Source organism: Talpa occidentalis, unplaced genomic scaffold (genome assembly GCF_014898055.3).
Source record: "Talpa occidentalis isolate TD23 unplaced genomic scaffold, MPIMG_talOcc4v2.1, whole genome shotgun sequence".
NCBI classification, from domain to species: domain Eukaryota; kingdom Metazoa; phylum Chordata; class Mammalia; order Eulipotyphla; family Talpidae; genus Talpa; species Talpa occidentalis.
In genome coordinates, this window is record NW_026555331.1 from 21,962,759 (window position 1) to 21,985,878 (window position 23,120).

The window sequence follows — 23,120 nt, forward strand, 5'->3', positions numbered from 1 at the left end:
AAACATACCAGGCAATGTATCCTTCATTGGTATGTACCCAAATTAATATACAATATGCAAATATACTTAAAATCAAAATTCATGTGCTGGTAGCTAGATTTTTTAAAATAATATGCATGGTTTATAAAATTTAATTATCTTACAAGTAGATTATTTCATGTCACCAATGGGCACAGTCATCTTATTATGCATACAAAAGAAATTATTTATTTTTAAGCTAATTGATAAAACAGATGTGAAAATTACCTGGCATCCTGACTGTTATTTAAGTGTTTCTTCAGAATTTATTTTTGGTAAATAGGATATCTAAATATATGAAGTATTTTCTTATCAAAAGCTCCTGTAAGCATATCGAATCTAATTTAACCAACAAGTTCAAAATACCAGACATGTAATTTAGTTCTAGAATTTGACCAATATGTATATGTTTTCTATAAAGTGTTTAGTGTTTTGAAATTCTAATTCAAATGTTCTAAACAGTAACCTGTAAGAATTAAATTTTTTAGATACATGGCTGGGCTTAAGTTATGATTCTGTGATTCTGTTACTCATTACTCATTTGAATAATTGATACTGTGTGTATGCCTTCCTGATCTACAGGAAGCAGATTATCAACATTAAGCTTTTACACTTTCATCAGACTTCCAATAATATTTTGCATTGATTTTTCCATTTAATTAAAAGTTTGATACATATTATCCTCCCACTTTCTATAGTAATACATGTTTTGGGGGGAAATGCTAGACCAGCAAGTAAATTACATTATAGTGTACTGTGTGTTGTTATTTACCGCCATTGTAGGAATTTATGTCACCTCTTTATACTTAAAATAGAAGATGGTAACAATAAAATGAAAGCTGTTTCTCATCATATTCTTTTGAATTTCTCATGAAAAATGTATATGAATCTGTTATATGAATATAAGATCCTGTTAGTACACATTTGAACTATGTCCAATAAGAAGGACAGCTAAAAATGCCTGGGTTGCTTCAAACTACATGTCTATGCAAACAAAAGGTGTCTAGTTTGATTATAGGTGAGGTTCTATTTTCTTCTATTTTTTTTTTCTCTACATTCAGACTTTTTCTGTTTTTTTTTCTTCCTTTTCCACTGTTAAACTCTTCCAATACCCATCTATTTAAAAAAACATACATCATGACAGACACACGTGATAGTGCTATTTCATCATTGCCAATGTCATTAAAAGCTGATGTCTTTTGTTAATGACACAAGATAGAAATGTCTAGAAACAAAACAGACATAACTGTGTGTGCACACGTGCTTGTTTGCACTAGAGACACGTGTACTCATGAGTATCTGTCTTCACCTGTACTCATCCAGATTACAGGGCAATAAAGGAAAAGGAAGATAATTCTCAAACTTTCAAGTCATCAAAATCAATGCATATAAAAGAAAAAGTACAAGAATACATATAATTTCTTTATATCAAAAATGTATGTTATATAAGTGATATTATTATAAAAAATAAATGAAACACTCTCAACTTTATCTGGTAATTTTGAAATATTCATTCAATGATGGTACAGTTTATACAAGCACCTATTTTTTCTGTCCAGCCCCACTGAAAATGATAGAACACAGTCTTATTTTACCTCCCCTCTTTAAAAAAACAACAACAACAAAAACCAAAAAACAATCATGGCCTCTACAAAGTTAAAATACTTTGTCAGATGGGAAAACATAATTTATAGTTCTCATTTGTTCTTTCTTAATCTGTAAATGGGGAATAAAAGCACTTCACTTACAGAGATTTTATGGGGATTACAACATAATGAAAGCTCAGTAAATCTAACCCTTAGCATTTATTGAGCAATTCCCTTGTACCTGACACTGAATTAAGTGTTTTATATTCATTACACTATATTATTACTTAATTTCTCCCCTACTCAAGCAATATGAAAATATTGCTATTATTATCATTTTACAACTGTGAAAATGAAACTAAGATTACTTGCCCAAGGTTCACATCATTGAAAGTTGCATGAGGCAGAATCGTCATCGGAACCCAGGTTTGTGTGAGTTCAGAGCTTAAATTCAAACAAAAACCTTAAAGCTTAAAACAAACAAAAAACCTGATTTATAATGATTGATATTGCTACATGAATTAAATGAAATAAATATGATATATAAATTCAAGACCATTTTCCTTAGTAGTATTTGATACATTTTGATGAATAAGATAACAGAAGAGCTAAAAAGAAACTTCTCTGAAGAGGAAATGCAAATGGCCAACAGGCATATGAAAAAATGTTCAACATCACTTGTAATCATGGAAATGCAAATCAAAACTACCATGAGATACCATCTTACACCAGTGAGAATGGCACATATTAAAAAAACTAGCAACAACAAATGTTGGCGAGGGTGTGGAGAAAAAGGAACTCTTCTGCACTGTTGGTGGGAGTGCAAACTGGCCCAACCACTATGGAGAGCTGTGTGGAGATTTCTGGACCTACTAAACATAGAGCTTCCATATGATTCAGCAATTCCACTCCTAGGTATTTTCCCAAAGGACACAGAAACATCAATTCCAAAGAGCACCTGCACCCCTATGTTTATAGCAGCACTATTTACAATAGCTAAGCTTTGGAAACAGCCCAAATGCCCAAAAATAGATGACTGGATCAAGAAGATGTGGTACATATATACCATGGAATATTACTCAGCATTCAAAAAGATAAACACATGCAATTTGCAGCAACATGGATGGTGCTGGAAGGGATCATGCTCAGCGAAATAAGCCAGAAAGAAAAAGAAAAATACCGGATGGTCTCACTCATAGCAGGAATCTAGAAAACTTAAATAAGGGACCAGGAAAATGAATAACTATAAGAAAGTGAAAATCAAAAGCAACAAAAAACTATGAATCAGAGACACTTTTTGGGGGTGGGGGCCGGGAGGGGAGGGATTGGGGTCAGAATGGGGGGTTGCAATTTTATGGGGAATATAAAAATAAAATTTATTATGAAAAAAAAGCAAATAGGTTTAAACATGTATAGTATATAAAGATAGAAACAAAAAAGAATTCAAATTTATTCTTGATATTTGTTTTATGGATTCTCTTCTAATATGTATTCACCAGTGTTTTCTTACTGTGGCTATACAATGATTTTATTGGTCTTTATGTTTGAAGAAATAATGTGGCTAATGTTAAAATTTTCAAATTAGCAAGACAAGGAAGGATACATGTAACTTTCTGGACTGTGCTTATACACAGGGTCTGCAATTTCACTTGAAGTCACAACTGCTACTGGCAGTTTGATTTCTTTTTGTGTCTGTCTTTGACGTACTGTTTCAAGCTTTTTGTTTCTCTCACATTTTCATTTAATAAGTGTCATTATTGTATGTCTGCTGTTCTATGTCTCTCAAAAATTGATCTGTATATTTTGTTACTTTCCATGTGCTCCAATAAATTTTTTTAATGGCTTTCTATACTTACCTTACAATAGTGCAGAAAAGATAGTTTGTAGGTCTTGTCATTCCTGCTTGTGTAGATAGAGAGACATATTGGATTCAGTAACCACACTTTATATTTTTAAATCATTGTCTAAAGCACCAATTTTGTTTACCTGTAAGATTTTTTAATCTATTAAATAAAAATATATAGTTGTGACAGTATCTGCAACAACACACCATTTGAGAATTCCTTTATATGTTTAGCTGAGAACAGATGCTTGTCTCTAAAATAAATATGGTGTATGATAATAACAGGAATTTTAAGCTTTGTTTGCTTTTCCATGCTGTTGCATTTTTCCAATAATAAAATTTATTAAAAGTAAAAAAGAACGTGACCCTTATACTCATGAGGCAGATAAAGATATTTTATATATATATATATGTGATCATACTTTATATGATATTTTATGTCCATAGTTAATCTTCCTGTATTAAAATATACATAGTTCACATACAGTAAATAGATATAAATTTACTGGATGCTCATATCCAACCATATGATAACACTAACACTCATTTTAGCTACACTCCTATTGTAAGATTTTTTTCATCATTGTGTTTTCCCTCTATAATTCAGATAGCAACATCAACATTGACTCAGAAAACAACCTCACATCACCCTCTTGTTAGGTGAAAACTATTCTGGTAAAACAGCATTTCATGCCAATCTGCAGGACACTGAGGACTAGTCAAATGACAAAATATAGCATCTTTTCAAAATATTTATTCCTACTTATTTTACAGTTAAAAAATGTTAAGTTTTATTGTAACTTACTTTCTAAATAGTTTCTATAATTGTAGTTGTAAAAAGAGGAGTTAGTTGTCATAATGACCACAACATAAAAAAAACATATGAATTTCCATGAATTAATAATATTATAATTAAAAGGAGAGGTAAAGATAATGCAGATAAGTATAAACATATATAGAATCTTTTATGGGAGAAGTGGGTGATTATAAGTGTAAAACAACTGCTACACAGAAATGGACACCTCGTTGAGGAAGATAGTGAGGAAAGAGGATCCTATTTCTTTATATTTTTTCTAGATGTATTGAGATGTAATTGATCTCCAACCTTGAGTAATTTTAAGGTATATAATATAATAATTTAATATACATATATTGTGAAATTATCACAATAAGGTTAGTTAATATCTTCATCACCTCACATAACTGCACCTGTGTGGAAAGAACATTTTCCATCTACTCTCCTCACAACTTTCAAGTATATGTAATATAACATCATTAACTTTTGTCACCATGATGTGCATCAGATCCCCACAAATTATTCATCTCACACCTAGGAGCTTGAACCCTCTGACCAACACCTTCTCATTTCTCCCTCCCCCCAATCTTGGCAACCACCACTCTGCTCTCCATTTCTATCAGTTGGCTATTTTTACATTTCATGTATATAAATTAGAACATATAGTATTTGCATTTATCTAACTTATTTCATTTAACATATTACTCTCAAGATCTTCCCATGTTGTTGAAAATAAAAGCAGTATCTTCATTTTAATGGAAGAATGATATTCCATTGTATATACATATGTACTACATATTCTTTATCCACCCATCAATGGCCATTTAGATTGTTTCCATGTTTTGAATATCATCAATAATGCTGCAATGAATATGGGAATTCAAATATCTCTTCAAGATAGTCATTTTATTTCCTTTGGCTTTATACCCAGAAGTGGGATTGCTGGATCATATGGTAGTTCTAGTTTTAATATTTTGAAGAACCTTCATATTGTTTCCATAGTGGCCATACCAATTTACATTCCTATCCGAGTGCACATGTATTCCTTTTTGACTGTGTCCTTAGCAACTCCTTTCTAATGTCTTTCTCAAAATTGTCATTCTCACAGGTGTGAGGTGACCATGATTAAGTCCAATTTATTATTTTTTTGTCATTAATGCTCTCAAATCAAGTAATCATTCGCTTATCTAGTGAAACTAAGATATTTTCCTGTATTTTCTTCTGAAGCTTATAATGGTAGCGTTTATATTTAAGTCTAGTATCAATCTTAAAGCTATAAAGAGTCTAGATTCGTTTTAAGCTATTTGTGTAATACAGTGAACAAGAGTTAACATGGCCCACATTTTAAATGATAATGGGGATAATAACTCAATAAATTATCTGTCCCAGCTGTCTGCTTCTGAGCACATTTATAATTAAGCATATTACAAGTAATTTTTAAAAATGTGTACTTGACCAATTAAATTTCTCCAGAGAAAGCTGTCATTTTTCTTCTGTTTCTATAATAAAAGTTTTTAACCTTTTAGTTTTTTTACTTTGTGCTTATCCATAATCTTAATAAATTATAAAATATCCTTCATTTCAGTAACTAAGTTCTTTGAGCTTTACTTATCTTTTGTTATATCGAATTTCAATTACCCAATATTTTTTCTCAGTATTATTACAAGGAATAGATAGAAAAGATGCAGTATGCTCTGTTGCAATTCTTGTTTATTTTATAAAAATTCACTAGATCTTTCACATAATCACAGAATTCACAAATCTAAGGAAGATAATTAAAGAACAGTAATTAGAATGAATATTCAAAAATCTGTAGCTTGAGTTCTCACTTGCGTAATTGATAAATCACTCTTCCTTCAGAAAATGTTGGCAGTGTTCCGATATATGTTCTTAATCAACCACTGCAGTTTTTCTTCTTACATGATTAATTTTGTCTGCTTTCTTTTCTCCTTTGGGCCCTATATATCCCACAGAACTTCCCATTACTCATGTTAAAATATTTCCTCATCCTACTTCCACTTTTTTTAGTAGAACAAAATGAACCATCTCCTTTTCTGTGGGTATAATGTTGAAGTAGAAAAGTGCTCTTCTTCAAAACTATGAATATCTAAAGGCATGTTAAACTGCAGATACTGAAGATTATAGAGTATACGTAAGAGCAGTGCACCTTTGATTTAACTCTACTCCCAAGTTCCTATCTTCAAGATGTCAAAAATATGTGATTGAGAGTGATTATACCCAATCCAATTTGCTGTCTCTGAAGACTTCCTCCTTCAGAATTATAATCAAACCTCATATATTGATTATCTCTTTTGTTAAAAAAATATATATGGAAATGCAGAGGCTCTACTTCCTGATTCAACTCATAGATGCTTTCTGTGTAAGTGTGTGTTTGTGTAAATTGCATGTGATATTGACAACTGTTTATTCAATGATAAAAATAAACAATGCAAGGATTTTCTTATTTATCTATAATATTAATGAGATTCAAATAACAAAGTAGATTTTGCCTACTGTTAATTTAATTATGACCTTTTAACAGCCTCATAAGGAAAATACAGACCTCAGAAAACACAGAAATTGAGGGTAGAAATGGGTTTTTCCATGAACAAGTGTGACAAAAAAATGTTATATTTTGGATAGGACCCTTCTCTCCAGCACTTTAATTTACTAAAGTCTTATTGCATTGCCATAGGGCATGCAAGTGAATAAAAAAAAAGCCAATTAAAATTTTGATGCACCTTAGGCAGTTAATGACTCTTCTGGTTAGATATCATTCCTCACTTTGGAGCATTCAAATTAGTGATTGGATAGATCTCAAGGACAGATGGGTTTCTAGAACTTTTTTATCAACATAAAAGACCCTTTCAAATCTGAGTAAGGCAAGGATTCAAGAGTATACACAATCATTTGTTGTTTATACTAGGCATGTTGCCAAAAAGAATTGAGGTGGCTCTTAGTAAAGAAAGAGACTAAATTAAACCATTAAAACAGGGGTTAAAACATAGAAAAAAAGATGTCAATAGAAAATTTAAACACTTTGTTCCGTGGTTATGTTTATTCAATCTTTTTTAGCAAATATGTGAAAGGCTTAATTCTGTTAACCTGCTTTCAGTAAAACAGCACTGATATCCTAAAAGCAACCTACACATGGTACTGTCACTCATTAACTAGTGATATTTCTGGTGCAAGTCACTAACTCTCCATAAATATTCATTTTTTATCAGAAAATAAAGACAAAATGACAGAGAAACTTGATGTGCATACAAATAAATATTTTAGCAACAGAAAGTTTCAATGGCACTCTGAAAACCTGAATAAAAGGTTTAGAGTAAGCATCTTTTTATGAATTCATATGAAATTATTAATATATGACATTCTAAAAAGAAATATGGATACTCTATCTATTTCACAATACTCATTCTATGTAACATGATTTACATACAATTCTCATGAAGTCATTTCAGATAATCTTCTAATACCATAAAATAGATGAGAAAATTAAATTTCAGAAATATCAGGAAACATGTCATCTGCATCTCAGGTTTACTTAATGCTAATTGTTTTTCCATGTGGTCACACTTCTTTACCACCACAAATTAGTAGTGATCATATACAACCTGTTATTATTTACTTTTAAGGATTGTAATTTTTGACAATCCATTGGGTATACAACACTCTTTCATGGTTTGCTCTTTTTGTTTGGTCCCTTTTGGTAGCAATGAGCCTTTCATTTTCTGAATGCAATATACCTCACCTTAAGTTTATGTATCATTCCTTAGAGTTTGGATTTAAGGACTTACGGAAAATTATTTGTTTTATTGCCATGGAAAAATTCTGGAGAATGATCATGCTTTTATCTAAATGAATGGAAGGTGCAGTACATGAGATTTTCTGATTGCTTTTTTCATTCAGCATCATGTTAGTGAAATTCAAACATTATTGTGTATATTTGTAGTCTATTCTCACTACTGTGATTTTTTTTTTAAGATTTATTTATTTATTTATACAAGCACTGGGTACAGTCAGAAGCACGGGGGGTGAGAGAATTCACCAGAGCCAGAGCGGGGAGCAGAGCAGGCAGAAGGATGGAAGTACACTGCTGAGGGGAGCAGCAGGCGGCAGGAGAGGTCTGCGTGCCATGTGGGACCCTCCTCCGGTGGCCGGGGAGCAGCCGGGGATTGAACTGGTGCTCAGAGGCTGTGGGCAGCTTCGCACCCCAGAGCTTAACCGATGCGCCACCGGGGAGGCCCTACTATGATTTTTCATATATGTATGAATGTGCTGTTTTAGCTGCTCTACTATTGATGGATATTCCATTTGGGGATTATTATAACTAATGCTAGTGTGATCATTCTTGTGCATGTGCTGTCATGTGCATGTTGAGAGCTGTGTTATTAATTTTCTACTGCTCTATTTTTTACTTATTATTAATTATAATTTTTACTTATAATTTTAATTTATAATTTTTACTTATAATTATTTCCAATATCACTTTAGATTTTTGTTGAACAGCATTATTTCTATGTTAACATCCTTTAATAGGAAGACATTTTCCTATTAATAATGTTTCAAATGTCTATCCTTTCTTCATTTTCATCTTATATTTAAATTGTTGTGGTGAAAGTAGTAAGTAAATAGAAATAAGATGTTTTATGGAGCTACCCATGCTTCTGGTGAGTTCTAGTTCTTCCACTCAATAAGTAGGACAGAAAACCACTAACCTCTAAACTTTATGGAAAATGAGATATAAAAAGGTCATCTTCGTGCTGTTTCATGGATTAAATTTGTAAAACATTGACTCAGTACCTGGCACAAAAATGGTTTCTATTAACCTCTATCCTATTAACAAAAATTGGTGATAATTTAAAAATCTTGGCTTCTGTTTCAATAATTAAATTTTTATATAGTCTCTCATTTTCTCCTACCACAAGTCTATAAAAAGGATTGTCCTTTTTCAAGTTGAATGTCAGTCACACCATAACTCATTTATTTCACAGTTAATATTCTTAAAATAATAGTCAATATGGGATTTTTCTGTTTCCTCTTCTCCTATATCTATTAATAATTACTAAATTTGATTCATCACCTCACTGAAGCTATTCATGACAAGGTGATCTTCTAATTGCCAGATCACATTAACATTCCACGTCAGAATAATTAGGAAAAAAACATTATCTACTCATTAAAAATTGAGCAAAACAAATTGAGTTTCCCTAAAGACTAAATAAAGAACATGGCCTTAATGTCTGCTTTCGCCTTTTATTTACAATGGGACTTTTAACAAGTAACTTCTTTTTGCAGACCTTTGTCTTTTGTATCTTGGAAATAGAGTAATAAAAACAAAATCATATACAGTCATAAAGATAAGGGAACAATGAATTAATGTTTGTCAAAATTCTGACTCATAATGGAAATAATAACTATAACTGATAACATTTAATATTATTTCATTATTAAATTAGTTCCAATCTTTTGATACAATAGCAACCAAATAAAGCATTTTGCTGATAAAAAAATATTTTCATTTTGAAAACATGTTTGATTTTGTGTTTCAAAAAATATGACTATGCTTCTTTGGTAAAATTAAATATCACACCTATCAGAGGATAGAATTCACATTGTTGGGAGTGACTTTTCATAGTAGATATAGTGAAATCAAGTCACTGCCCATGTGTTTATAAAGTATCTAGCTAGAGTGAAGGTGTGTTATGGTTAGAAAGATCACTGAAACATCATAAAGAGTATATTTCCATGGTAATTTTTTTGGTGTGTGGAAGAATTGGGGTATAGGCAAGAGATGCAGGGGGTGATAGGATTCACCAGGGACAGAGTGGGGACCAGAAAAAGGCAGATTTACTGAAATACACTTTAAGAGAGGCAGCAGGCAATAGGATCGGTCTGCTGTGCCATATGTGGGTTAGCTCCCCGGCCTGGCATTGAACTTAGGCTGTAGTGGCGATAGTGCTGAGACTTAACCCCTAGGACACCAGGGAAGCCCTGTTTCCAAGAATTTTAAAATGAGACTCTAAACTAAAATGTTTGCATGAACAGCTGTATATTTTTTGGCCATTATGAAAATTATGGCAAATTATTTTTTTTTTCTATTCTCCTTGCTTTCTACTCTCTTTTTACACCTCTTTAAATGTTTGTTATTGTACCATATCCATTGCCAAAGTGACAATAAATCTTCCATCATAGTCTGTTTTGCTCCCTCTGCACTTTGCTCACACCTCTACCATTCCCTTACAATAGTCTCAGCTCTGTAGGCAGATTTCACGGGTTTGTTTTTGTTTGCTTTTGTCTTTTCCTTTGCTTTTTTTGTGTGAGTTTCATATTATTAGTGAAATGATCCAGAATTTGTCTTCCTCCTTCTCACTACTTTTGCTTAATATAATCCCCTCCAGTTCCATCCATGTATTGCAAATAGCAAGATTTCATCTTGTTTTATAGCTGAGTAGTGTTCCATTGTATATATGTACACTGATCTGTCATTGGTCACATATGTTGTTTCCATAACTTGGCTGTTGTAAATAGTGTTGCAGTGAACATAAGAGTGCATGTATCCTCAAATTAGTGTTTTTCATTCTTCAGATATATATCTAGGTGTTGAATCCTGGATAATATGGTAGATCCATTTTTAATTATTTGAGAAACCATAATATTTCCACAGGGACTGGAACAGTCTACACTACTACCACACCTTCACCAACACTTGTTGTTTCTGGACTTTTTGATATGAGCCATTCTTACAGTTGTGAGATAGCATCTCATTGTGATTTTTTTTTTTTTTGGATTTTTATGTTTTTTTTTTTTTAATAATAAATTTTATTTTTATATTCCCCCATACAACTGCACATGCCCCATTCTGACCCCAATCCCTCCCCTCCCGCCCCCCACCCCCCCAAAAGTGTCTCTGGTTCATAGTTTTTGTTGATTTTGATTTTCACTTTCTTATAGTTATTCATTTTCCTGGTCCCTTATTTAAGTTTTCTAGATTCCTGCTATGAGTGAGACCATCCGGTATTTTTCTTTTTCTTTTTGGCTTATTTCGCTGAGCATGATCCCTTCCAGCGCCATCCATGTTGCTGCAAATTGCATGTGTTTATCTTTTTTGAATGCTGAGTAATATTCCATGTTATATATGTACCACATCTTCTTGATCCAGTCATCTATTTTTGGGCATTTGGGCTGTTTCCAAAGCTTAGCTATTGTAAATAGTGCTGCTATAAACATAGGGGTGCAGGTGTTCTTTGGAATTGATGTTTCTGTGTCCTTTGGGTAAATACCTAGGAGTGGAATTGCTGGATCATATGGAAGCTCTATGTTTAGTAGGTCCAGAAATCTCCACACAGCTCTCCACAGTGGTTGGACCAGTTTGCACTCCCACCAACAGTGCAGGAGAGTTCCTTTTTCTCCACACCCTCGCCAACATTTGTTGTTGCTAGTTTTTTTAATATGTGCCATTCTCACCGGTGTAAGATGGTATCTCATGGTAGTTTTGATTTGCATTTCCCTGATGACAAGTGATGTTGAACATTTTTTCATATGCCTGTTGGCCATTTGCATTTCCTCTTCAGAGAAGTTTCTTTTTAGCTCTTCTGCCCATTTATTGACTGGATTATTTTCTTTGTTGTTGTTGAGTCTCATCAGCTCTTTGCAGATTTTTGTGATCAGTCCTTTATCATTAGTGTTGGGTGCAAAAATGTTCTCCCAGTTGGTGGGGTTTCTCTTTGTTTTTGTTATTGTCTCTTTTGCTGTGCAGAAGCTCTTTAATTTGATGTAGTCCCAGCTGTTTATCTTTGCCTTCACTATCACTGCTTTGGGTGATGTGTCTGTAAAGATGTCTTTGATGTGCAAATCCCGTAGTGTTTCGCCTATATTTCCTTCTATGTATTTTATGGTTTCAGGTCTTATGTCTAGTTCTTTAATCCATTTTGAGTTGATTTTTGTGTATGGTGTGAGGTAGTGGTCAAGCTTCATTCTTTTGCATGTAGCGACCCAGTTTTCCCAGCACCATTTATTGAACAAACTTTCTTTGCTCCAATGCATAGTCTTTGCTCCTTTGTCAAAGATTAGTTGACCATAAATCTGTGGGTTTATTTCTGGATTTTCTATTCGATTCCATTGGTCTGTATGTCTGTTCTTGTTCCAATACCATGCAGTTTTGATGATTATGGCTTTGTAGTATAGTTTGAAGTCTGGGAGTGTGATGCCTCCATTTCCTTCTTTTTTTTTCAGTAGAGCTTTGGCTATTCGGGGTTTTTGGTGATTCCATATGAATTTCATCAATAATTGTTCTATTTCTTTGAAGAATGCCATTGAAATTTTGATTGGAATAGCATTGAATCTGTATATTGCTTTTGGTAGGATGGCCATTTTAATAATGTTTATTCTTCCAATCCATGAGCAGGGGATGTCTTTCCATTTCTTTGTGTCTTCTTCTATTTCTTTTAACAGTGTTTTATAGTTTTCTTTGTATAGGTCCTTTACCTCTTTTGTTAGATTTATTCCCAAATATTTGATTTTTTTTGTTTCGATAATAAAAGGGATGGTTTTTTTGATTTCTTCTTCTTCAGATTTGTTGTTTGTGTATAGGAAGGCTACTGACTTTTGCGTGTTGATTTTGTATCCTGCCACTTTACTGAATTGATTGATGAGTTGAATTAGTTTTTCTGTGGAGATTTTGGGGTTCTCTATGTATATTATCATATCATCTGCAAATAATGATAGTTTGACTTCTTCTTTTCCTATTTGGATTCCTTGGATGTCTTTTTCTTGTCTTATTGCTCTGGCTAGGACTTCCAGTATTATATTGAAAAGCAGTGGTGAGAGTGGACATCCTTGTCTTGTTCCAGATCTTAATGGAATTGCTTTCAGCTTTTCACCATTGAGAATGATACTGGCTGTTGGCTTGTCATAGATGGCCTTTATGATGTTGAGGTATGTTCCTTGTATCCCAAGAATTTCAAGGGCTTTTATCATGAATGGGTGTTGCACTTTGTCGAAAGCTTTCTCAGCATCTATTGATATTATCATATGGTTTTTATATTTCTTTTTGTTGATGTGTTGGATAACGTTGATTGATTTTCGGATGTTAAACCATCCTTGTGTCCCTGGAATGAATCCAACTTGGTCGTGGTGAATTATCTTATGGATACATTGTTGGATTCTGATAGCTAAAATTTTATTGAGGATTTTTGCATCAGTGTTCATTAGGGAGATTGGCCTGTAGTTTTCCTTTTTTGTGTTGTCCTTATTCGGTTTTGGTATTAGTATAATATTGGCTTCATAGAACGTGTTTGGTATTGTCCCTTCCTTCTCAATTTTTTGGAAGAGTTCATGAAGGATAGGCACTAATTCGTCTCTGAATGTTTGGTAGAATTCATTTGTAAATCCATCAGGTCCTGGGCTTTTGTTTTTGGGGAGGTTTTTGATTACAATTTCAATTTCGCTAATTGTAATTGGTCTGTTTAGGTGTTCTATTTCTTCTTTATCTAGCTTTGGATGATTGTAGAGTTGTAGGAATTTGTCCATCTCCTCTAGATTGTTAAACTTGTTTCCATATAACTGTTCATAGTAGTTACTGATTATTCTTTTGATTTCTGCTGTGTCCGTTGTGATTTCTCCTCTTTCATTTATGATCCTGTGTATTTGTGCTTTCTCCCTTTTTTCCTTTGTGAGCCTGGCTAGGGGTTTGTCTATTTTATTTATTTTTTCAAAGAACCAGCTCTTGGTTTCATTGATCTTTTGGATTGTTTTTTTAGTTTCAATTTCATTTATTTCTGCTTTGGTTTTTATTATTTCTTTTCTTCTACTGGTTTTGGGTTTTTTTTTTTGTTCTTTTTCTAGATCTTTGAGCTTCGAGATTAGGTTGTTTCTTTGAGTTCTTTCTTGTTTTTTGATGTGAGCTTCTATTGCTATATATTTTCCTCTTATTACTGCTTTTGCTGCATCCCATACATTTAGGATATTGGTGTCCTCCTTGTCATTCAATTCAAAGAATTTTTTAATTTCTTCTTTGATCTCCTCGTTAGTCCAGTGGTCTTCCAGTAGTGTGGTTTTTAATCTCCATGAGGTAGGATAGTTCCTTGCCTTCTTTTTATGGTTTATTTCTAGTTTGATGCCTTCGTGGTCAGAAAAGATGGTTGGTATGATTTCAATCTTGGTGTATCTGTTGATGTTTGTCTTGTGCCCCAGTATGTGATCGATCCTGGAGAATGATCCATGTGCGCTTGAGAAAAATGTGTACTCCGTTTTTTGGGGGTTTAGTGTTCTATAGATGTCTGTTAAGCCCAAATGCTCTAGGTCCTTATTTAGAGCTTTAGTTTCTTTACTTATTTTTTGTCTTGTTGATCTATCCATTGTTGATAGTGGTGTGTTGAAGTCTCCCACTACGTATGTGTTTTCTCTGATGTCTGTTTTCAGAGAGGACAACAGTTGTCTGATATATTTTGGTGCTCTTTCGTTTGGTGAGTATAGGTTAATGAGTGTTATTTCTTCTTGAAGTATTGTCCCCTTGATCATAATGTAGTGACCATTGGGGTCTCTTTTTATTTTTTTGAGTTTGAAGTCTGTTTTATCTGATATAAGTATAGCTGTTCCTGCTTTCTTTTTTGGCCCATTTGCTTGTAGGATTGTTTTCCATCCTTTGACTTTGAGCCTATTTTTATCTTTTGTAGCTAAATGTGTTTCCTGGAGACAGCAAAAGGTTGGGTTTTGTTTCTTAATCCAGGCTGCAACTCTGTGTCTTTTTATTGAAGAGTTTAGTCCATTTACATTTAGAGTTAATATTGATATGTTAGCATCTGTATTTGCCATTGTGTTTGTCTTTCCTTTGATTTTATTTATTTATTCTTTTAATAACTTTTTTTTTTTTTTGGTCTTCTTTCGTTGTTATTCATCCCTCTGAGGTTCTGGCTTTAGGATTCCTTGTAGTATTTTTTGGAGTGGGGGTTTAGTCGTAATGAAATTCCGGAGTTTCTCTTTGTCTGGGAAGGTCCATATTCTTTCTTCAAAGAGGAAGGAGAGCTATGCAGGATAGAGTATTCTTGGTTGGCATCTGTTTTCTTGGAGTCTGTTGACTATGTCCCTCCACTCTCTCCTTGCCCGTAGTGTTTCTTCAGAGAAATCTGATGTCAGCCTGATTGGTTTTCCTTTGAATGTTATCTGTTTCTTCCCTCTTGTCAGCTTTATTATTTTTTCCTTGTCCTGGATTCTTGGGAGCTTTACTATTATGTGTCTTGCTGTGTTTTTCCTTTCGTCGTGGAAGTTTGGTGTTCTTCTTGCTTCTTGTATATCAATTTTCAGCTCCTTCTTCGCATTTGGGAAGTTCTCTTCAATTATCTCCTGGAATATTTTCTCTGTTCCTACATCTCTCTCCTCTCCTTCTGGAATTCCTATAACTCTTATATTTCCTTTCCTCATGGAGTCAGATAGTTCCCGAAGTCTTTCTTCATTCTTTTTCCTTCGTACTTCTCTTTCCTTTTCTGTTTTGGTTCTTTTTATTTCTGTGTCTTCAAGAGTACTTATTCGTTCTTCCATTTCATCTATTCTGCTTTTATTGCTTTTCCCAGAGTTCTTTAGTTCCTCCATTAATTCTTTGATCTCTTGCATTTGTTTTACTTCCCTCTTTAGGGACTCAATTTCATTCTTCTGACCATTGTTTTCCCTCTTTAGGGACTCAATTTCCTTCTTCTGATCATTGTTTTCCTTTATGACTTCTGCCACTTTTTTAATCAGGGCAATTTTAAATTCTCTTTCTGGAAGGCTCAGAAGTTCTTCCAAGTTACTGTCGTTGCAATCTGGAGGGTGGTTTTCTTTTTGTGGTATGCTTCTTTCCTGAGGCGTTGTTAGGTTGCGTGTGGTTCTTCTACTCCCTACTGTGTTTTCTAATTTGTCATATGCATTGGGACACTGTGTTGCTCGGACTGGCCATCATCTTGGGTGAACTTCTCCGCTCCCCTCTGGCTCCTCCAGGAACCATCTCTGGCTTCTGGGGGGGCTTTCTGCTGGTTTCAGGAAGTCTTTACTGAAGAAATGTCCCTTTTCTAAACTGGCGAAGCGGAACGCAGTCCTTGTACATCCGGTCTCAGGCACACACTTCTGCGTGCCCGGTCTGCCCCGGACGTGGGTGCCTGCTCCCTCTGTGGGCTCAGACTGCTCGTTGGAAGGGGCCTGGCGTGGGCTAACTTCCCAGCTGGCCACTGGGTCCTCCAGAAGCCTTCTGCCCTTTTCAAGAAGTCTTAAGAAATTTCCCTGTTCTATGGGGTGTTAGTGACTTTTTTTCTGGTCGCTAGGTGGCGCCAGAGATCTCTCCTATTGTCCTTGGGGGGCTGTTTTTCAACCCCCCCACCCCGGTGAGACAGGGAACAGAGAGCGAGAATGGTAGGGTAAACCTCAACGGCTTTGGGGTGCTGTGTCTGCCTTGTGCCCCACCGTCGTGGAGAACCCACGCCCAGAATTTCGTGCCCCGGGTCTCAGTTCAAAGCCCTCAGGTCCAGGACGCGGGCTGTAGCCCAGTTCAGTGGCGCGGGAATGGCGCCTTTTGCACCCCGCTCCTGTGCCTGGGCGCCTGGTTCCTGCTTACTCAGTGAGGGACTTTCACCCCCGTGAGGGCCTCAGCGTGTCTCCCCGCAAGCCTAGGTCGCAGGCGTGGGGACCTGGGCAGCCGCGATCCTGGTCCGCGTTTGCTTTTCAAGTGCGCCAAGCGCGCCACTTTTCCGTGCAAGCTTACTGGCAGCCCGGGCTGTGTGCGCGTCTCCCGGGGTCTTTGTTCTTCTCTAATGGCGCCCGGAGCCGTTCGCTCACCGCCGCGGTGAATCCTGCAGGGTTCTCCACAGCTCCCGTTCCCGGGGTGTGGTGGCTGAAATAGTTCCTTTCCACTCACAGTCCCGCTTGCTGCGTAGTTTGTTCTTGTTGGTCGTTTTGGTTTGTTGTTTTCCTCCTCTCTGCCGGTCGGAGAGTGCCGCCTCTGTGGGCGGGGGTGGGGAGCAGGGTTCTGCGCTTCCCTCCCTTCTAGTCCTCTTTTATGGCAACTTTCTTCTTCAGGCAGTTTGCTGGCGTCACCCGTTTATCTTCCGTGTCCCACTTCTCACTGGGACCTGCCGCTTTTCCTCCCTATTAACTTTTTTTAATGGGAGATCTTACTCGCAGCGTCTCCTCGCCGCCATGTTGCTCCGCCCCCCCCCATTGTGATTTTGATTTGAATTTCCCTGATGGTAAGTCTTGAGTATTTTTTTCATGTGCGTCTTGGCCATATGTATTTCTTCTTTAAGGAAATGCCTATTTTGGGCCTCCCCGGTGGCGCAGCGGTTGAGCGCTGGGTTGCAAAGCTGTACGCAGCCTCTGCAGCGCTGGTTCGATCCCCGGCTGCTCCCCAGCCACCGGAGGAGGGTCCCGCTTGGCGCGCAGACCTCTCCTGCCGCCCGCTGCTCCCCTCAGCAGTGTACTTTGGTCCTTCTGCCTGCTCTGCTCCCCGCTCTGGCTCTGGTGAATTCTCTCACCCTCCCGCGCTTCTGACTGTACCCAGTGCATGTATAAACAAAACAAACAAACCAACAAATAAATAAATAAAACATGCCTCTAAAAAAAAAAAAAAAAGGAAATGCCTATTTAGCTCCCCCCCATTATTGATTGGATTATTTGTTTTCTTTTTTGTGGATTGTATGAGTTCTTTGTAGATCTTGGATATTAACACCTTGTCAGACACACGTATATATAAATATATTATATATTATATATATTATATATATATGATGTGAAATTAATTTCTTCCATTTGGCAGGTTTTGGCAGGTTGCCTTTTCATTGTAATGAAAGGTTAGTTTCTTTTGCTATGCAGATACTTTTTAGTTTGATTTATATTAAAATCCAATTAATAAACTAATATGCTTGAGATATTTTCTCTTTAAGTACCCAAAAATTGGTAAGTAGCATAGGCTCTTAGAACATTTACTATGACCATTTTATATTAAATACTAATACACGGGTACTACAAGAAGAAAATTCTGATGGGTGTATAAAAGAACCATCTACTTCTCAGGTCTGTCATCAAGAATGAATAACTGTAGCAGCAAACCTTTCCATAGGTCTTACTAAATGCTAGATGTTGTTCCAAGTAATATGCTTCAAGTATTTACTACTAGAACTATTAAAAAAAAAATAACCATTTAGAAGACAAGAACTAAGGGAGTAGATTTTTCTTTTTTTTTTAAGATTTATTTATTTATTTACACAAGCACAGTACAGTCAGAAGTGCAGGAGGGTGAGAGAATTCACCAGAGCCAGAGCGGGGAACAGAACAGGCAGACCGACGAAATACACTGCTGAGGGGAACAGTGGGCTCTGAAGGAGAGGTCTGTCGCCCATGTGGGACCCTCGCCTGTGGCTGGGGATCGAACCGGTGCTGCAGAGGCTGCAGCCCAGCGCTCAACTGCTGAGCCACCAGGGGAGGCCCGGGAGTAAATATTATTTTCATCTACATTTTGCCATTGAGAAAACAGAAGGGGGGTAAAAAAGTGCTCGATGTCACACAGTAGCAAATGACAACACTGGTATTTACCCCACATAGTCCAGCTGAGTTATTTCTGAATGTGTTTATGCTAAGTAGATGATCCCCAAATCAGTTCATAAATAAATTGATAGTAACACTTACTTTCCACATTTTCTGGACACTTGCTAAATGTATAAGGATTCTTCCACTTAAGCCTTACAACATAATTATGGGATGATTTCTAGTATTAATCTCATCCTGACACTAGTTTATTGGGATAAAGTAACTTATGTACTATTAAATTTTTGATAAATAGCAAAATATGTGTTTTCGATTTTTATACTCTAGAATCCAAACACAGTAATTTCATCTGCTTATTTAAATCCCTAAATCTTGTTATGTTCACTATTAATTTCACGTGTCTTTGCAATGTGAGATCACTGTAAAATAGATTTAAAGGTCTGCCATTAATTAAACAACTTCTCTACACCTCAACTTTTCTCAATAGTCCAACTAGACCACTTTTAGAATCATGATCATGGGCCTCCCCTGGTGGTGCAGCGGTTGAGTGCTGTACTGGGAAGCTGCCCGCAGCCTCTGCAGCGCTGGTTTGATCCCCGGCCACCCAGGAGGGTCCCACATGGCTTCACAGACCTCTCTAGCCGCACCCGCTGCTCCCCTCAGCAGTGTATTTCGTCATTTCATCAGTCTTCCTGTTCTGTTCCCCGCTCTGGCTCTGGTGAATTCTCTCACCCTCCTGCGCTTCTGACTGTACCCAGTGCTTGTATAAATAAATAAATAAATAAATCTTAAAAAAAAAAAAAATTTAGAATCATGCTCATTTGTCATCTTAAAGATCAATGAATCAAGACAGGAAAAATAGGAAGAAGGGACACATGGAAAGTTGAGAACATAGAATACCTATTGAAAGTCGAGTTCTGAAGAAAATTTCTAGGATATAGTGCACAGTTCCTGTATAAATTGTTGATTCTGAAGATGAAACTCCAAAGTGATTGTGGAAAAAGAATTGAGTTTTATGGAAATTAAATAACTGTGTAGTGATTTTAGGATGTTCTCAATGTGTTCTGCGGGAATTAAAAATTTCCCCTATGTAATATACATTTTGTATTCAGACTACAGGCAAAACTTAAAATAGTTAAAGTAGGAACACACTGAATAAGAATTCTGTTTGTAAATCTGGGATATGAAGGTCAGAGGAACCTTCACTAACTCATAGAAAATCAGGTATTTGAAAAATACAAAAACTAGTGATAAGCTCAATTGCTTGGAATACAAAAACAATTGTTTTAAACAAGAATTTTGGTAAGCCTATTGAGAAATCTCATGTCTAATACAGAAGTCCTAGCATCTACCAGCCAAGGCAATAATGGCTTACATTTCATTCACATTCCAAATCTTATGGAAGTAACTTCATTGGCATTGACAAAAATGTAGAGAAAATTGATGACAAAGAAAAGTATCCCAAAAGTTTAGGATTTGTAGGATCTTCAAAATGGTGGAGACACTCAAATTAGTAGAAATTAATGCTGGTTATCTATCTTTATCTATCTTTATGTGTATATATATATATATATATATATATATATATATATTTCACCCTAGTCCCTATCCATATGTATATTTTTATCTATATTCATTTCTACTTCTAGGTCTACACCTAGCCCATGTATTCAAATATTATGAATTTGCTTTTTTAATCACATGATGGTTACGTTATTGAGGAATGTTATATTTGAGAGGAGTTTCAGCTCATTTACTCTCAACAAATTATATAATTATTCAAATATTGCCATAGCCACCTTTTGCTTTAATCTTACAATAACTGACTTCTTGACATAACTATGAATTATTGTGCTGTGCTTCATGTACCCCAATATCAATAGGGTATGCCTGATTTATTTTCTAGATCAGTCATTACTTTAAATATCTGCTTGTGCTTTTGCCTTTTTCATTCATTTTGACATTAAACGGGTTAATAGTTTGTTTCAGAGAAATCACCTGGATCATTCTAAAAAGCTAACTGAAGTAAAATTGTAAGATAAATCATATCCCAATATCTTACTGTGAGTAATGAGAAATCATTGTGAGAATGCTGTTAAAATACAATTTATCTTAGCAGTAGCATGCCACAGAGTGTGGATAAAAGGGCAATGGATTTTGAATCATAACACTCTCTGGTACAACTTTCAAAGGAATGTATAATGTTATTTACTGTGTAATTTTCTAATACATTAATATGAAATAAACATAATTGATTATATAAAATTTTGTAATATATGTGCAAAAGAATCCATTTCATAAATACCTGTATGAGTACAATTTATTTCAAGGCAAAATATTGTTTATACATAAAATTGTATGTTTTCATATTACCTAGTAAATTAAGGTGAATATAATTCCATATAGAAGACAAGTTCAAGTGAAATACAAGTATATTTAAATATATATAATATTGATACATATTAACTTGAAAAACAAGTTTTAAATATAGTTGTATCTTTAAAGATATTTCAAATAGATGTACATAGGATCTAAGATCTTTCTTTCACATTTGAGGTCAATAACATGTGAAAAATAACTCTTTCTCAACAAGAGTCTCTGCTTTGTCTATCTGAATTTTTATAATAATTGGAGCTTCATTTCAATATTATAATTCTTGAGAACACTACTCCAAGAACACAAATTTTAGCTTAAAAAGGAAAGTTTTCTCATGACATTCATATTCTTCTACCACCCTAAATTCATTAATTTAACAGTGATTTATTGAGTTATTTACATAGTATATATTGCTTGAATCACTGGTGATAAATTGGTAACTTTCAAGCACTGACTTCACAAAGCTTAGTGACTAAAGAAGAAAGAGGGACACTTAAAATATAGGCACATACATAAATATTGAATTACAAAATAAAATCTTGTAAGAAAAGAAACTAATGGGATTCATAAAAGAAAGAGTTTATTTGCAAATCAATCAAGTAGTCTATTACAGGAGAGACAAAAACAAGTTACTGCAAATCCTCATAATGATAAAACTAACATAAAAGTAAGTTTAAAAACACACATCTTTCTTCATTGACTGAAATGAAACAGAAAAATAAATCTCCCATTATACAACATGCTATTGCATGCTGGTTATTTAAAGATAAACAGCACAAAACTAGCTTTTGCTGAAGGGGAAATTTTTCTCACATTTTTCCAGTTTGTTTCCTGTCATTTGGTAATCAACAAAACATATTTTTCTATCTTGTCAATTTTAATTTAGGTAAAGTAAATATTGATAGATGTGGCACATAAAATCTATTTGGACTTCCAACTAACTTTTTAGAGTATAAGAAGACATAAGTCAAATTTGAGAACATCTATACAGCAAAGCAATCAAGGTTATTTTAGTTGAAATTAATCCTACATATGTAATTAATGTTGGGCAAAAAATAACAAGCATATAAATAAAATCAACAGTTTATTTTATATAATTTTACTCATATATTCATAAAATGAGGAAAGAACATATGTCAATTCACAAAAAAAATAAAAAAACTTATGTATCTTCATTAGTTTTAGAAAAATTGTATTTCATGAATGTACTTTTTCCTTATTTAAAATTTTTTTTTTCTGGTTAAAAAGCTCTCAATTTTAAATCACTTTTATATAATTGAACTTGTAACTATTGTAATACATAATTACAAAGTAAATAATAAATCTTTGGTAAAAATATCAGATGAATTTTATGCAATATTAACCAAAAAGTAATTTGCAATTATTAATTTTAATAGAATTTAATAGAATTTGTGACTCTAATAAAACAAAATTCCTTTTCAGCTGTAAACATTTTAGTTTCCCAGTTTCATGTTTAAATCACATCTCTTTCTTCAATACTAAATTTTAATCAATAGCTTCCACTCTTTATATGCATTTTAACTATAAAAAATAATTCAGCAAAATACCTTCCTAAAACTTCATTGCATAAAATGCACATATGTATGCACAAATGATTTCCCAAGGTTTGAATTAATCAATAGTTCACGTAGATAATTTATGAGGTAGATATGATAAATAGTAAGATACACACATGTATATAAATAAGTGTATATTTAAATAAATTTACCGTAAATGTTTTTGATGAATGACTAATCATGTAATTAATTCAGTAATATATAAACATATATACATTTATAAATACATACACATATGTACATTTTTATACAAAACTTGCAAATATTTTTTAAAGATTTTTTTATTTATTTATGCATACAAGAACTGGGGTGTAGGCCAGAGATTCAGCGGGTGAGAAGATTCACCAGAGACAGAGAGGAGAGCAGAACAGGCAGATCTACTGAAATTTTACACTGCTGAGGGGAGCAGC

The 23,120-nt window shown here is 34.5% G+C and overlaps 1 protein-coding gene across 4 annotated transcripts in view; it reads left to right on the top strand.

Annotated features, from left to right (window-relative positions):
- Positions 1-23,120, top strand: part of CSMD3 (CUB and Sushi multiple domains 3) — an 831,873-nt gene that overhangs the window by 107,409 nt on the left and 701,344 nt on the right. The window lies entirely within an intron of this gene.